At 42.0% G+C, this 8146-nt stretch overlaps 1 pseudogene; it reads left to right on the forward strand.

The window, feature by feature from the left end:
• The first annotated feature begins 5004 nt into the window (after positions 1-5004).
• Positions 5005-7298, forward strand: LOC139035538 (52 kDa repressor of the inhibitor of the protein kinase-like; annotated as a pseudogene).
• The last annotated feature ends 848 nt before the right edge of the window (positions 7299-8146 follow it).

Genomic DNA, 8146 nt, shown 5'->3' on the forward strand with positions numbered 1-8146 from the left:
TAGGATTGACTGATTTGATCTCCCTGCTGTCTCCAGGGACTCTCAAGAGTCTTCTCCAGCATTGCAATTCAAAGGCATTAATTCTTCAGCACTCAGCCTTCTTTATGGTCCAACTCTCACATCTGTACATACCTACTGGAAAAACCATAGCTTTGGGTACACAGACCTTTGTTGGCAAAGTGATGTCTCTCATTTTTAATATGCTATCTAGGCTTGTCATAGCTTTTCTTCCAAGGAGCAAGTGTCTTTTAATTTCATGCCTGAACTCACCATCCACAGTGATTTTGGAGCCCAGGAAAGTAAAATCTGTCAGTTTCCACTCTTTCTCTGTTTGCCATGAAGTGCTGGGACCATATGCCATGATCTTAGTTTTTTGAATATTGAAGAGTAGCTGGTGTTCTTTAATCTAGGGCTGCCCATATTCAGCCCTGATTATCATTCTTGTTTGCATACAGAGGAACTTTTAACTTGTCTGTGCATTCAGGTTGTTGCTCTCTGAAATCTGTGCCTTGATGACTGGTGACTTTGCTACCACTGCAAGGAGTGTGATGTATGTCTACATGACTTTTGTTAAGCTTTTGACAAAAGCCAGAGCAGCCCAGACACTGATCCACTGAGGAATGTAAACTCCAAATATAGCAATTAAAAAAATTCTGCTCAGTCATGTCCGACTCTTTGCAACCCCACAGACCGTAGCATGCTAGGCTCGTCTGTCCATGGAATTCTCCAGGCAAGAATACTGGAGTGGATAGCCACTCTCTTCTCCAGGGGATGTTCCCAACCCAAGGATCAAACCTGGGTCTCCTGCATTGCAGGCAGATTCTTTACTGTCTGAACTACCAGGAAGCCCCCTAATATAACATACTGGTCATGTAATACGGTTATTTACCTGCCTCTTCCAGAGTAGTGGATCCGGAACATGTATGTAGGCATTTTCTTACTTTTAATAAGTGCTTTGGTTCTTCAGGGTTTCCTTGGGCTTCCCTGGTGGCTCAGATGGTAAAGAATCCACCTGCAATGTGGGAAACCTGGGTTCGATACCTGGGTTGGGAAGATCTCCTGAAGGGGGGCACAGCAACCCAGTCCAGCATTCTTGCCTGGAGAAACCAGATGGACAGGGGAGCCTGGTGGGCTATAGTCCACGGGGTGGCAAAGAGTCAGACACAACTGAGTCACTAAGCACAGTTAGTCCCTTAGGGAAGACAAAACGTGAATCCCAGAGGAATTTCCACTGAATTCCTAGAACACAGGTACCCTAAATGTGGTGTTCTTTTGGTCCAGTCTACTTGATCCTTAGGAACATTGTCTGAATATCAGTAACTATTTTCAAGGTAGCCTATCTTTCTTGTATAGTGTCTTCCAGAAGCCACTATCATAAGGAATCCCTTCAGCAAACTTATTCTGCATTCAGTCATGTCTTTGCCAGGAGAGGTGGGAATATCTAGTTTTTCCACAGTCTGTAGGGTGGCTAAGAGATCTCTCACCTTCAGGGTGGACCCACAAGACAAGCTTTTGGGGAGGAGGTTTTGTTTAGTCTTGTGTTAGCTATCAAGGAGAATTCCAAAGCGAAGTTTTGCTCTTGGTCATCTGAGCATTTCTTTCTCCTTGAAGAATTTCAGGGCATTCCAGTTTGGCTCAGAATGTTTTCTGGTTGGTCACTAAGTCATGTTTGACTCTTTTGCAACCCCATGGACTATAGCCCACCAGGCTCCTCTGTCCATGGAATTCTCTAGGCAAGAACACTGGAATGGGTAGCCATTCCCTTCTCCAGAGGATCTTCCCAACCCAAGGATGAAACCTGTGTCTCCTGCACCTCCTGCACTGGCAGGTGGATTCTTTACCACTGGACCACCTGGGAAGCCCTTGGTCCAGAATATGCAGCTCTTAATTGAAGTAAAAGCAGGTCTTTCTTGGAGTACCTGTGAACTATAATAGTTTCACACTGTTCCCACATCAGGAATGATATGTCAGGACTTTGTGTTGTAGGAAATACTTCAAGAAAATATACTGAGATAGCTTTTATGAATTTCTTTCTCCTCTAGTATTTATTGTGTTCAATCCCAATTTATTCTCAGACATTCTGATTTAATTACCTAGGATGGGGACCAGGGCTCCTGATGATCTGAATATGAAGCCTGCAATGGCAGCCACCAACTACCCACTCTTCATTCCACACATGAGGAAATTGGGGGATTAATTAAAATGGCACCAGTATAGCATATTTAAGTAAAAATTTTTTCATAAGTAAGTAGTTAATAATTTTTAAAACCTGAACCTTCTTGACCAAGGGAGGCTTAACTGTTTGGACAACTGTTTACCCTTTCCACTTGTTTTTTTCTAGGAACTAAAGGTCTTCCTTATCCCTGATATTAACTCTGTGAACACAGATTAACCTTTCTAACCCCTTTTTTTTTTTTTTAAAGAACTACCAGCCAAATATTTACCCACAGGAGCTGACACAAACAAGTTTAAAAAGAAAAAAGAATAAAACTTAAAATAACATAGTTGACTCTCACTTTCAACTTTCTCAACAGAACTTTAGTATACAAAGAGTTAGACTGGCTATTTTAAGTAGCTTGCAAAATTAAAAACCAAACAAGGATTAAAATATGAGAGGCTAGGCTTCCCTGGTGGTCCAGTGGTTAAGAATCCACCTACCAATGCAGGGGACACAGGTTCAATCCTTGGTCCGGGAAGACCCTGCAGGGCAACTAAGCCTGTGCGCCCCCTCTACTGAGCCCACACTCTAGAGCCTATGCTCTGCAACACGAGAAACCACTGCAATGAGAAGCCTGCATGCCTCAAAGAAGAGTGGCCCCCGCTTGCTGCAAGAAGAGAAACCGCACGCAGCAACAAAGACTCAGCCAAAAATAAATAAATAAATAAATAATCTTTTAAAAATCCAAGAGGTAAACAGGTGCCATGGTGATTTTTTAAATGGCTGAACCTTCTTTGACTCACCTCCCTCCAAGAGTAGGGTCTATTCCCTCCCCTTGACACAAAAAGGTTAGTGATTGTTTTAACCAATAGAGCAGGGCTCAACAAACCTTTTCTTTAAAGGACCAGATAGCAAATATTTTAGGCTTTGCAGACCATATGGTCTCTGTTGCAACTACTCAACTCTGCATCAGAGCATGAAAGCAGCCATAGAAGGTATGTAAATGAATGGACATGGCTGTGTTCCAATGATACCTTTTTTACAGAGACCGGTGGCATGATGGATTTTGCATCAAGCGATAATTTGCTGATCCCTGCCATCAATAGAGTATGGAAGAAGTGATGCTCTGTGACTGCTGAAAGTGACAGTGTTAGCTGCTCAGTCATGTCCGACTCTTTTCCAACCCCATGGACTGTAGTCCCCCAGGCTCCTCTGTCCGTGGCATTCTCCAGGCAAGAATGCTACCTTGAGTTTGCCATTCCCTTCTCCAGGCGATCTTCCTGACCCAGGGATTAAATCCAGGTCACCTACACTGCAGGCTGGTTCTTTATCACTGAGCCACAAGGGAAGTGCTATGATTGCTGAGGTGAAGTCATGAAAGGCCACAGGGATTCTACCTGTGTCTCCTGGAACACTCAGCTTCCTCTTGGAACTTCACCACCATCCTGGGAAAAGCTCATTCACAGGGAGAGGATCCACACAGGTGCTTCATGTCATCCAGGTGCCAGCATGAGAGTGAGAAGCCTCCACATGATTCCAGTTTCCAGCCTTTCAAATCCCCCCTCAGCCTTTGAATCTTCTCTCCAGAGGTTTTGGACATCATGGAGCAGGATAAAAGGTCCCCACCATGCCATCTGAATTCCATAAGGATAATAAAACTGTTATTTTTATGTTACTAGGTTTGAAGGTAGTTTATTGTGCACCAATAACAATGAGAAGAGACATTAACTGAAAACGTGAAAGAGCCCACGTGGACGGCCAAGAGTCAGTGCCTGACACTGTTGTGGTTTCAGATACTTTGTTGTTGTTCAGTTGCTCAGTCATGTCCGAACCTTTGTGACCCCAAGGATGGCAGCACACCAGGCTTCCCTGTCCTTCACTATCTCCGGGACTTTGCTCAAACTCACCATTGAGTCAGTGATGCCATCCAAACATCTCATCCTCTGTCGTCCCCTTCTCCTCCTGGCTTCAATCTTTCCCAGCATCAGGGTTTTTTCCAATGAGTCAGCTCTTCTGATCAGGTAACCAAAGTATTGAATCTTCTGCATCAAGTCCTTTCAGTGAATATTTAGGGTTGATTTCCTTTAGGACTGACTGATTGGATCTCCTTGAAGTCCAAGGGACTCTCAAGAGTCTTCTCCAACACCACAATTCAAAAGCATCAATTCTTCGATGCTCAGCCTTCTTTATGGTCCATCTCTCACATCCATACATAACTACTGGAAAAACCATAGCTTTAATTATATGGACCTTTGTTGGCAAACTGATGTCTCTGCTTTTTAATATGCAGTCTAGGTTTTCATAGCTTTTCTTCCAAGGAGCAAGCGTTTTTTTAATTTCATGGCCGCACTCACTGTCCAAAGTGATTTTGGAGCCCAAGAAAATAAAATCTGCCACTGTTTCCACTTTTTCCCTAGATACTTCGTAAGTAATACTTAAAATTTATGATGCTAGTCTATACTAGAAAAGCTTTCTAACATTAAGTAGTATGAACTATTCTAGTAGTCACATTTAAATTACAATGAATTGACTTCATCATAGCAAGCAAGAGAGAATGCGAACATAACCAAGTCAGTCTTTTGTAACCTAATCTTGGAAGTGACATCCATTACTTTTGCCATGTTCTATTTATCACAAGCAAACTATCAGGCCCAGCCCACACACAGAGGCAAAATTATTGAGGGGCAGTTTAAAAGCATGCCTACCTCAGGATGTGAGACAGGTTAAGTTTTAGGAGGAATGTTTGCATACCTAAAAATAGTCTTTTTCTACCCTCACATTTAATTGATAGTTTGGGCACGGAATTCGAGTTAGGCTGATTCTCCCCTCACCACCCTTACCTGAGGATGGGCTGCCCTGAGGAGACAGAAAGGGGGAAGCCAGACATGCAAGGTGAGGATGATGAGCTCTTTAATGGTCCCCACTGCATGAGGAAAAGTCAGTAATAGTCTTCTTCATATTCCCTGGAGGACCTGGCCAGATGCAGAGCAGGTTAAAAAGTGTAGGAGAGCAGACCTAAGAAGACAAAACTTAGAAGATAAAGCATCGAAAGCATCGGTTATGTGCCAAACACTTGGAGACCTCTATGCTCTGAAGAAACAGTCATTACAGTGTATCTTTATCTCACCAGTCATCTGAACAATCTGCCTAACAGAAAACAGAAGAATTGAGTGAAGATGAAATCGGGACACTGAAACATCAAAATAAAATAGACAACAAAAAAGCCAAAACCAAAATCAGTAAAACTTCTGAACGGGAACAAAAATATAAGGAAACAAACAGCAACGCTCAGAAGCCAGCACAAAAGAAGGAGATGAACTAGATGAAGACATTTTATCTTTAACTGTTGAAGAGAATGGAAACAATACTTAAAACCTTTATTTGACATTTCTTTAAAAGAAATTTTTTTTTTAGTTGAAATGTAGTTGATTTTGAGGGCTTCCCTGGTAGTTCAGATGGTAAAGAATCCACCTGTGATGCAGAAGACCTCGATTTGAACCCTGGGTGAGGAAGATCCCCTGGAGAAGGGAATAGTAACTTAGAGAATTTCAATAGACAGAGGAGCCTGGTGGGCTACAGAGTCAGACACAACTGAGCAACATCACTACAGTACCATTGTTGATTTACAATATTAGTTTCAGGTGTACAACATTTTCAATATTTTTATAGGGTAGACTCCATTTAAACTTATTACAACATAATGGCTATATTCCCCTATGCTGTACAGTATACCGTTATTTTAAACATAACAGCTTGCACTGAAATTTCAATTCTTATATAAAACAAAACCTACCTCTAGATGGACATGAGGCTAATGAACTCCTATATATGCTCTTTGCTTTTGATGCATCTCAAACATTGCTGAAGTGCAAGACAAATCCTGGTGAGAAGGCAGTGAGAAGGTCCTAAGAAGGCACTTTGAGACAACACCAGTTAACATGTTCTGTGAAGACACAGCAGAGTCAGCTGCTAAAAAGAAACCCTTGGGGAAGTAAACAACTCATGATCATGACGATGTGTGAACACAGCAGGGGAGGAAGAACATGCTGGTGAGCTATGTTGATAAATTTCATATCCGAGAGAAGAATCTCTAGGCTTCTTTCCTAACGAAACTGACACAGAAACTGTGTCACCAGCTGTATAATTTCACACTGGAATAACTAAGAAGTAGGACTAAATATGGAGCACAGTCATGGCCAGTCAGACGTATCCAATAGGTTTTCTTCAAAAATAAACACTGCTGCTTTAAGACTTGCAGGGAAGTATTTTGGGGCTTCTCTTGTAGCTCAGTCGGTAAAGAATCTGCCTGCAATGCAGAAGACCTGTGTTCGATTCCTGGGTTGGGAAGATCCCCTAGAGAAGGAAATGGCAACCCACTCCAGGATTCTTGCCTGGAGAATCCCCGTGGACAGAGGAGCCTGGCAGGCTACAGTCCATGGTGTCGCAAGAGTCCTACACGACTTAGCAACTAAACCACCACCACCATCCCTAAGCTATCTACACACTCTATGCTTCCCATGCCTTATGCACTTGGTTGGCAAGATCAGTGTCTGTTATGGGCATACCTGTTGCACTGAAAACAACTGAGGAAGTTTGTTCTTTTATCCATCAATTACCACAACTATTTCAGAATTTGACAATGTAATTTCTGTCTCTTCTCAGAATAATGAGAAGGGTAATGACTGTAGGATTATTCTCAGTGGACAGATAAGCATGATGCTTTTGAAATTTTAATAGATCTCCTGCAAGCACTTGTTTTATGTTTAGATGGTATCCATGGTGACACAAATTTGAGATGAAATAACAGTCTAGATGACTGAGCATTTGTCCTTGCAGTATATCAACAAATTTTCTTTCATATTTATCATGGTTGTCCTTTGAAGTGTCGTATCTCAACCTTTTTAAAAAAGTCCTATCATTTTCAGCAGTCTTTGGAGAAAATCTCCAGAGAGCAAATCTTTGATGTTTTCTTTGCAGTTAGCAGGATGACTGCAGCATTGCCTTCACTAATGAGGTGATGGAAAATATTAAAACTTAGCATGGATTTTGGTTTGAGGAAGCCATAAATTTGATGAACAAACTTAACACTCAAATGAAACTTCCTTGGAAATGCCACAGACCTCAGATGGTACAGTGGTAAAGAATCTGCCTGCCAATGCAGGAGACTCAGGAGACCTAGATTTGATCCCTGGGTTTGGAAGGTCCCCTGGAGTAGGAAATGGCAACATACTCCAGTATTCTTGCCTGGAGAATTCCACGACCAGGAGAGCCTGGCAGGCCATAGTCCATGGGGTCACAGAGTTAGAAGCGACTTAGTGACTAAACAACAACAATACATGGAAAAACTACTTTACACATTGTATTATTTAGACTGAGTTGTAATATAAGTATGATATTTCCAGACTACCTTCCCCAAATGCTTTGAATGAAAACTTACTCTACAAAAAGCATCCCAGAAATTCACTGTTTAAATATCCTGTATCTGTGTTGCTTTAAAAGAACTTATAACACAAGTCTGCCTTTTAGACATAGCATCACTTTTCCCTTACTGATAACCTCAGGCAGACATTCAAGGGGGATTTTTCACAGGACTTTAGACATGTTACATGTCATTTCCCCCAAAAGTTTATTACATAAAAAGCTTTGGATCAGGAAAACAAGAATCACACAAGTAAAGAGAAATAAGGACAGATTCCTGAAAATCCGAAATACAGGCCACACCACAGAAACAACATAATCTAACGGGTGGGAAAGAAGGAAAGACCAGGAGCAAGAGACTCAGCTTTCAGGAGAATGCTACTCCTCTGCCAGCAGTGGCTCCTGCTCTTTAACAACAGTTGTTAACAAATCTTTAGGCAGTGGGGGTGTCAGATTTTTTAGCTAGGAGACACTTATGGGTAGCAACCTGGCCTGAAGGGAAGCTAAACAATTTGTCAAAGGGAAGCCAAGCCCTCTGGGTAGTTATCACACTGTTTTTAACTTCGGGTG

Source organism: Odocoileus virginianus, chromosome 6 (assembly GCF_023699985.2).
Source record: "Odocoileus virginianus isolate 20LAN1187 ecotype Illinois chromosome 6, Ovbor_1.2, whole genome shotgun sequence".
NCBI classification, from domain to species: domain Eukaryota; kingdom Metazoa; phylum Chordata; class Mammalia; order Artiodactyla; family Cervidae; genus Odocoileus; species Odocoileus virginianus.